This window comes from Megascapheus bottae, chromosome 6, assembly GCF_031878675.1.
Source record: "Megascapheus bottae isolate mThoBot1 chromosome 6, mThoBot2.hap1, whole genome shotgun sequence".
NCBI lineage: Eukaryota > Metazoa > Chordata > Mammalia > Rodentia > Geomyidae > Megascapheus > Megascapheus bottae.
In genome coordinates, this window is record NC_143514.1 from 81,043,987 (window position 1) to 81,052,851 (window position 8,865).

Sequence of the window (8,865 nt, forward strand, 5' to 3'; positions counted from 1 at the left end):
AGGAGCTACGAAAGAGCTTTTGAGCATGAAAGAAATGTTCTAAGGCTGGGAGTGTGGCTTAGTGCTAGAATGCTTGCCTAGCATGCAAGCCCAGGGTTCAATTCCTCAATACTACATATACAGGAAAAGCAGGACATGGATCTGTGGCTCAAGTGCTAGCCTTGAACAAGGGAAGTTCAGGGACAGACAGTGCCCTGAGTTCAAGCCCCAAGACTGGCAATAAAGAAAATATTCTAGATCTTTTCATTTTGCTGGTACTGGGTCTTGAACTCAGGACCTCTCACTGTTGCTTGGCAACCCTCCCCTGGTCTTACAGCCTCATCATCAATCTATTTAGCTCCTCATGAACCCCTGAAGGACATTTACACAGACTCAAAAGTCTAGTGCAGTTACTGTACTGTGGAGAAAGAGGTAAAGAGGAGGCAGGCTTGTGGGGTAAACATTGGTGTTTTCAGGAAATCCCCCTGTGGGCCACTCAGTGGCAGAAGCCCTGGCATAGGTGGCACATGGCTCTGGGGAAGTATGTTCTGCATATATTTCCTCCTGGGAGCTTGAGTGGGGCTCCTCCAGCAAACCAGGCAACCACAGAAAGTGGGGAGATTCTTTCTTTTCCAGGTACCTTGTGAAACATATAATTATACTTCAGCTCTGTAGAGGTATAGGGCCTAGAGGGTAAATCCTTTCCCAACATGCCCCAGCTTTATATTATCACATGTGTGGGGAAAATACAATCACCCTTGACTCTAATTATAGAGTTCTTGTTAAAAATGTGAGTAAGGAGTCTGATACCTGTGGCTCAGACCTGTAATCATAGCTACTTACCCTTTGGGGATCACTATTTGAAGCCAGCCTCAGGGAAAAAAAAATCCTTGAGATGCTTATCTCCACTTAAGCACCATAAAGTCAGAAGTGGAGCTGTGGCTCCAAGGGTAGAACACCTAAATTGAGCAAAAAGCTAAGGGACAGCATCCAGGCCCTGAGTTCAAGCCCCAGTACCTGCCACACACACACACACACACACACACACACACACACACACACTTGAGTAAGAGGCTTGGGGTGTGGATCAGTGATACAGTGCTTGCCTACAATGTGTGACTCCATAGGTTTCAAGTACCATGCAAACAGACAACAGACAGAACCTTTTTACTCTGTATTCCAGCAAGGTGTGCCTGTCGGATGGGGCTTTTACTGATGAGTAGGTAGAAATTTATTCTGCCAGTAGGTGGCGCCACAGGACCACAGCGCTGGGTCAGCCCTCATCCGTTTATGGAAGGTCAAGGGAGTGGAGGAGATCTAGAAGGCTCAGCAGCAGCAGAGCGCTCAGGGCTCATCTTCCTCTTCCAGTGGCACTACCCTTGGAATCTTGAGAGAGAGAGACTGTTTCCAGAGTAATTAATGCAGCTAGAAGCCTTAGAAATATGTCCTGATGACCCAAACCACAGAAGGCCAGCCAGCAGTTACCATACCACCTGGCATCCTGTAGGAAGAAAAATCCAAAGGTAGTTAAAAAGATGGCTAACTGAAAATACAATGCTTGTCATGTGGTCCCAATCAAAAGGCTTAAGGAGCACAAGGCTGTGTCAATAGTCCTGGGGCTTGAACTCAGGGCCTGGGACCAGAGTTCTACCACTTCCAGTCACAGCGCCACTCCTGGTTTTCTGGTGGTTAATTGGAGATGAGAGTCTCATCACCCTCAGATCTCAGCCTCCTGAGTAGCTAGGATTACAGGTGTGAGCCACCGGTCCCTGGCACTTGAGTTTTTATTTGCTCAAGGCTAGCACTCTACCACTTGAATCACAGCACCACTTCCAGCTTCTTCTGTGGATGTGGTAGCAAGGACTGGAACCCAGGGCTTTGTGCATGCGAGGCGAGCACTCTACCACTAGGCCACACTCCCGGCCTTGACCCATTTATTATTAGCTATCCCGCTTGGATTCTGGGTTCTGCTTCTACATGGGTCATTTATTAGTTTTAGGTTTGCTCTGGAAGAGCAAAGCACATGGCCCTACCTATTCCATTTGCAGCTGAGTGGCATAAAGGCATGGGCCACAGTGCCACTTTGGGCCTATTCTGAGTAATTGGAGATGAGAGTCTCATGTACTTTTCTGCATGGGCTGTCCTTGAACTGTGATCCTCAGATCTCAGCCTCCTGGTGTGAGCCACTAGTACAGGGTTTATTTTTCCTTTTAAATTCACACACACACACACACACACACACGCATCCACTGCTGGTATAAATCAGTTATAGTTGTCTCTAACTCAGGATGATCCCTAACTCAGAATGATCCTTAACCTAAGATAGTTCCTTGTTGGGAGCCAGAGTAGAATCAAATTGTACCTTGATTTGCATCAGACCATGGCTTTATTGTCTTGTTGTTTTATGGCCTTATTCTGTTTAAATTACCTGAGAATTACCATATGAATGTAACACCTGGAAGTTCCCTGGTTTCAAGAAGGGATATAAGCTGGAGTTGAATAAAGGAGGCCGTCTTTACTTGGGCTGCAGACATCCCGACCAGGTGTGTCTGTCTCTCTTCTATTTTTTCCTAGTCCTTGCCCCCTATTTCAGGAACCCCAATCTGCGAACCCTGGTTTTGCTGCCGGCTGGCCCCGGCAGTTCCTAACTTAGGATGGTCCCTAACCTAGGACAGTCTCTAACCCAGGACAGTCCCTAACATAGGGACAGTATCTAGCCCAGATGGTCCCTATAACCTAGGGATAGTCTCCCTCATGATTTTCAACTTTTCCTATAGTGCAAAATGGTAATGGATTCAATAGATCTGTATTGATTGTTTTTGGCCAGTTCTGGGGCTTGAACTCAGGCCTGGGCATGCTGGGGTTTTTAGTCCTCACTCCCTCCCGACCCGCAGGAGGGATAGGGAGAACACACCCTGACCAGGATGAGCCGAGAAAAGTGAGGGCCCACTGACCGCCCGCACCCAACCCTCCCTCGCCGGAGGACAATCAATCAGGGAGACCCGTCAAGGCAGGAACTCGTTTATTGAGGAAGTCATTCAGCTAACATAGGATGCAGGAGCCTATCAGCACAAAGGTGGGCAGGGCGGGGGAGGTGCTCTCATTGAGGAAGTCCATTTAGCTAACATAGGAATCACATGCTGCCTGAGAGGGTGGAAGGATTCAGGACCTATCCCAGAGGTGGCCTTACTTTACATCACAAACCACAGCCACGCCTTCCAATCGGGCAGCAGGAGCCATCTCAGCCAGGTGCAGTCCCAAGCCCAGGGAATGAGCACTGGGCCACCAGTTAGACCTTCTTTTATAGCATAGGTTTCCATTTCCCTGATGTGACATGCCCCACATCTCCCCCTTTTTTGTTTCATTAGCAGGTGCTTGCCTTACTCGAGAATGTGCCTGTCTTAGGTTGTCCCCCTCTGGGGATCTTACCTGTCATTGACTACTAGTCTAGCTCTTCAGGCAATTCACCTGTAGGATTGGCAGACCCAAATGGAGATTTTAAGTAGGGGAGAAGGCCAACTTCCACAAAGGAAGCCCTTCTATCCTCTGGTCTACACCTGTACATCCTGGTAAGGGCAGGGGCCAACCTCATAGGGTTCCCAGCCTGCATCTCATAGCACAGCATATTGTTGTCGGACCACCATTAACTGAACAGCTTTTAACCTGATCCTGATCTCTAAGAGACTGAAAGAGCTTATTGGTCACACAAGGTCTGAATGTGAATACAAGGAGCCAAGGGCCCACGAAGGGGAGAAGGGAATGGTTGAATGTCTTTGTAGGCGGCGCAGATAATGACGCCCAGGATGAGGAGAAGGAAGGTGACTGAGGGATCCAACAACAGTTAGGCAGAGCGTCCAGTATGGTCTCCTCATTCCTGTGAACAAGAGGGAGAAGGAAAATCACACCTCAAGAGGGGGTGCTCTTGGGTAATTATTTTTTAGTTTGCTGACAATATGTTAAATCTCTAGCCGGTACCCAAATTGGGTTTGGTTCTCCCACCGGGAAGACACATCCAAATCCTCTCCCCACACTAATGAGGGGATCAGGCCCTCTCCATGATCCAGTAAGAGGATCTCGCCAACAGACTTCAACCTTTAAATAAGGTGTCTGATTAGACCAATGTCTCTGAAAGGCAGTCAGAGCCTGATCCTTGGAAAAATTTAAAATGTTTAGTGTAAGCATGGCTGTCCTCAATTGACATGGGGGTTGCCTCCCCTTTTGTATTAGTTGATTTTTTAAGGTCTGTTGGGAGCCAGAGTGGGATCAAACTGTACCTTGATTTGCATCAGACAATGGCTTTATTGTCTTATTGTTTTCTGGCCTTATTCTGTTTAAATGACCTGAGAATTACCATATGAATGTAACACCTGGAAGTTCCTTGGGTCTCGAGAAGGGAGGAAGGGGAGTGGAAAATAAACGGGGCAGTCTTTACCTGGACTGCGGACATCCCGACCCGGTGTGTCTGTCTCTCTTCTATTTCTTCCTAGTCCTTGCCCCCTATTTCAGGAACCCCAATCTGCGAACCCTGGTTTGCTGCCGGTTGGCCCCGGCAAAGGTCATATTGTGTCTCTCAATTATAGCTTGTCCCGTGGGATTATATGGTATCCCTGTGGTATGTTTAATATTCCAAGTCTGAAAAAAAAATTGTAATGATTTGCTCATGAAACAAGGCCCATTATTCGTTTTAACCTGTAGGGGTAAACCCAAGATAGCAAAACATTGTAAAAAATGGCTTTCAGCGTGTCTGGCTCTTTCGCCGGAATGCGCAGTAACCCAACAAGCGTGTGAATGAGTATCTATAGACCTAAATATGTATTTTAATTTCCCAAGGGGTGCATAGTGGGTTACATCAGTCTGCCAGATAACGTTGGGTTTGAGGCCCCCGGGGATTGACCCCAGGGGACTGTAGAGGTGGGACATGTAAAAACGGCATGCACGATTTACATGTTCTCACGATCTTTTTAAAGCAGTTCATAGGGACCAGGGGGACTCTCTGATGCCACCCTCTACAATTTAAGTGAGTCAGCTCATGTAACCCATGAGCTAATTGAAGGTCCTGGCGAGGCTGAGCAGTAGCTGTAATAATCCCATTGGTTGCCAATTGGTCAGCCATTTGGTTTCCTCGTGTCAGCCTCCCAGGCCAATCCTGGTGTCCCCTGAGATGCTGTAAAAAAATGGGTTTAGCTCTTTTTTTTTTTAAACAGGGATCTGACTTGAATCATTGAGTAATTGGGTTTTTGTCCAGTTTTATATAGGCTGACACTAAGGTTGGTAGCAAATTGACTACATATAGGCTATCAGAAAACAAGTTCATTGACCCGTGAACATGGGTTAAGGCCAAGACAACTGCATACAGCTCCTTAAACTGTGCAGATCCTGTGACTGGCTCAAAATAGTGAGTGCCTTTCCTTTCTTTGGTAGGGAGGGAGGCGGGGCCTATCACTACGGCAGATCCTGTCTTCCCCCCCATCTGTGAACACATTTGCTGCTCCAGGGAGGGGCCTACTGGAAAATAGTATGGGGGGTGTCCATTGTAACCTTGAGAATGACCACACCCATCTCGAAGTACCATAATGGCAATCCACCTTTCCCATGAAACCCTTCCAAGGCAGTGGCAACCCAACCATGCTTTCTTCTGACCCACTCGAAGTCTGACAACCTGTAGGGGATTACCAGCACATCAGAATCTTGACTGTAATGCATCAGGGAAATATCTCTACTCTTAATTACAAGGTCAGCCAACTGGTCAAGTTGTGAATAAACTCTAAGAGCCCCTCCTACAGACACATGTATCCATTGAAGGGGCTCGCCTAACTGAGTCATTACTCCTCTTCCGGCTCCATTGAAAGAGGTAAGGGTGGTAGTAAGCGCCTCGGCAAGTGAAGCCGTTTGGGCTTGTAGGGTTGCAACCAGTGTCTGTGACTGGTGGGCTTGAGCGCCTACATCCTTAGTGGCATCAATCCACCTCCCCATAGATCTGTCCTTCATTCCTGCACAGGCCGGTTTGTGGTCTGTGGTCATCCCCTCCCAGACCAGCATCTTGACAAACTGATCTCGGAGTGGCCCTGGGGTGTGGGGGGGACTTTCTTTGGAGTCTCCGCTCTACTCTTTCTATAAAGGTGGCAGGATCCTCGGTAGCCTTCTGAGTAATTCCTGCTATTGAAGGCTGTGAGGGGCCTTCTTCCATTTTTTTTCCACACAGCTAGTCCCAAAGCCCGAACCTGTTCTTGGTAGGGGGCAGGGATAGCAGCCTGCTGGAGGCCTGTGGAAAACTGGATCCTGAGAGCATCCCGTAAGTCACAGGGACCGGGGGATTAACAGGCTGGTTCCTCTCGGCCTGGGCATGGCCCTCCTCATTTAAAAAGGCACACTATTTGAGGTACAGGGGGCCAGGAGCACAGCCTTGGTTAAATTTTTCCAGTCTAGGGTGGTGCACTGCTGATGAGCCAGGCCTTGAAGGATGGTCTAGGCCCAGGGTGAATTAGGCCCATCCTCAGAGACTGCTTCCTTAAGCTCTTATAATCTTGGGCCTCCCAGGGATACCACAGGGCAGGCTATTGCCCCCAGGGTTAGCATTTACTGGGAAAGCCACACATGGTGGGGGAGTCTCCACTGATTTTATAGAATGGCAGCTTAACCTGCTCTTCCCGTTTAGGGGAAGAGTCGCCACTGATTTTATAGAATGGAGGCTGAACCTGTTCTTCGGGTTTAACACACAGGGATGGTAATATGGTGGAGGTCGCTCTGTACCCCAATTGTCTGCCCCGAGTTCCCAGGTAGGGCTCAGGGGCCTGGCCTCAGGGTCAAAGGGGACCAACAATCCCTCCTCAGAGCGAGGCTTTAAACCCTCTCCTCCTGAGCAGTGGGAGGGCTACTCCCCACAACCCTGAGCGCGCTTCAATAAAGGTTTCCCAGGCTGGGTCGCCCTTTGAGGTCACCTCGGGGGCATCCCCGCTCTCCCTAGATGTCTCCTTAACTGAGCCAGGATAGAAGCAGGCCTTGAGGGCAGACAAGACCCCGAGGGAGGGTCCTCTCCCAAATTAATCTCCCTCCTTCTCACCAGGTGTTCTACACGGTCCCAGGTGGCACAATTGAAAAGATTGGCTGCCATTAGCCAGGGAGCTGTGCGTGTTGAGGCCTCCCACACCTTCTCAGCCTGGGAATCTGAGATCTCCAAACCTCGGCTTTTAAGCAGAAGTCTCAATGCCTTGAGCGCCAGGTCCTCACGCTTGGTGTGAGACTGCCCCATCTTTTCAGGGAGACCTTTACCTTGTAACTCGCTTGGCTCTCCGACGGTTTTGCTTTTGATGAGTGCTATTTTCCTGCCCCACATTGGGCGCCAGATGTCAGGGTTTTTAGTCCTCGGTCCCTCCTGACCTGCAGGAGGAATAGAGAGAACACGCCCCGACCAGGACAAGCCGAGAAAGGAGAGGACCCATTGACCACCCGCACCCAGCCCTCCCACTGGAGGACAATCAGACTGGCCAGGGAGACTCATCAAGGCTGGAACTCATTGAGGAAGTCCATTCAGCTAACATAGGATGCAGGAGCCTATCAGCACAAAGGTGGGCAGGGCGGGGGAGGTACTTTCATTGAGGAAGTTCATTCAGCTAACATAGGAATCATGTGCTGTCCGTGCTGTTCGAGATGGTGGAAGGATTCAGGGCCTATCCCAGAGGTGGCCTTACTTTACATCATAAACCACAGCCACGCCTTCCAACTGGGCAGCAGGCACCATCTCAGCCAGGTGCGGTCCCAAGCCCAGGGAATAAGCACTGGGCCATGAGTTAGGCCTCCTTTTACAGCATAGGTTTCCATTTCCCTGATGTGACATGCCCCACATGGGCACTGTCCCTGGGCCTCTTTGTGCTCAAGGATAGTGCTTTACCACTTGAGCCACAGCACCACTTTTGGCCTTTTCTGCTTATGTGGTACTGAGGAATCAAACCCAGGGCTTCGTGCATGCTAGGTGAGCACTCTACCACTAGGCCACGCTCCCAGCCCTGTATTTATTTTTTGTGGTACCCGGGCCTAGGACTGAGGGACCTGAGTGTCGCTGCCCACCGCAACCGTCACTTTGGAGGCAGACTGGGAATGATCACAGACTCAAATCGCTGCATGCAGTGGTCTTTATTTCTCTCTCCTCTCTTCTCTGCCTCTCTCCTTTCTCCTTCTCTCTTCTCCCTTCTCTGTCTTTTCTCCCTTCTTCCCCATTCCCCGGAAACCCCACACTATTTATAACCTTAAGCAGCCAATCCCAGTAAAGGTCATCTGCAAAGCAGCAAACAAACCTGGAAGAAATCTAGCGATCCACTCTATCCACAAGCACGGAAGAAACAAATCAACAAATGCAAAGAAACTTCCTGGTCCGCAAGTACTGACTCATTAGCCAGCTGCCCTGTGCCATCTTATAATCTTACTTCCTCAGGAGGCTGAAAGCAATGGTCTCCAACGTCTGAGCTTTCTAGGCAAGGATTGTACCACTGGAGCCATACATCCAGCGCCGTCTTGCCTTGGTTAGTTTCACATCAGGCCTGGGTTGTGACCTTCCTACTTGTGCTTTCTCTTGTTGCTGGGATAAAGGTACACTCTGCTGTGCTCGGTCATTTCTTGAGGTAGACTCACACGGACCTTAAACCGTGGTCCCTCAGGGCTCTGCCACCCACGTGGCTAGGGTTACAAGCTTGAGCCTGGCTAGAAACCATATATTTTTGTTAGTTTTGCCAGTCCTGGAGCTTGAACTCAGGGCCTGAGCACTGTCCTTGGGCTTTTTCCTCAAGGCTAGCTCTCTGCCACTTGAGCCACAGAACCACTTCTGGCTTTTTTTTTTGTATGTGGTACCAAGGAATTGAACCCGGGTTTTTGGTGCGTGCTAAGTGAGTATTC

General features: G+C 49.3%; 1 long non-coding RNA gene across 1 annotated transcript; it reads right to left on the reverse strand.

Annotated features, from left to right (window-relative positions):
* Window positions 1-4,419: 4,419 nt before the first annotated feature.
* On the reverse strand, window positions 4,420-7,355 carry LOC150062585 (uncharacterized). The gene is made up of 3 exons (XR_016535890.1): window positions 7,249-7,355; window positions 5,549-5,638; window positions 4,420-4,611 (listed from the first exon to the last, which is right to left on the reverse strand). It is a non-coding gene; the product is annotated as an uncharacterized LOC150062585 (long non-coding RNA).
* Window positions 7,356-8,865: the final 1,510 nt, after the last annotated feature.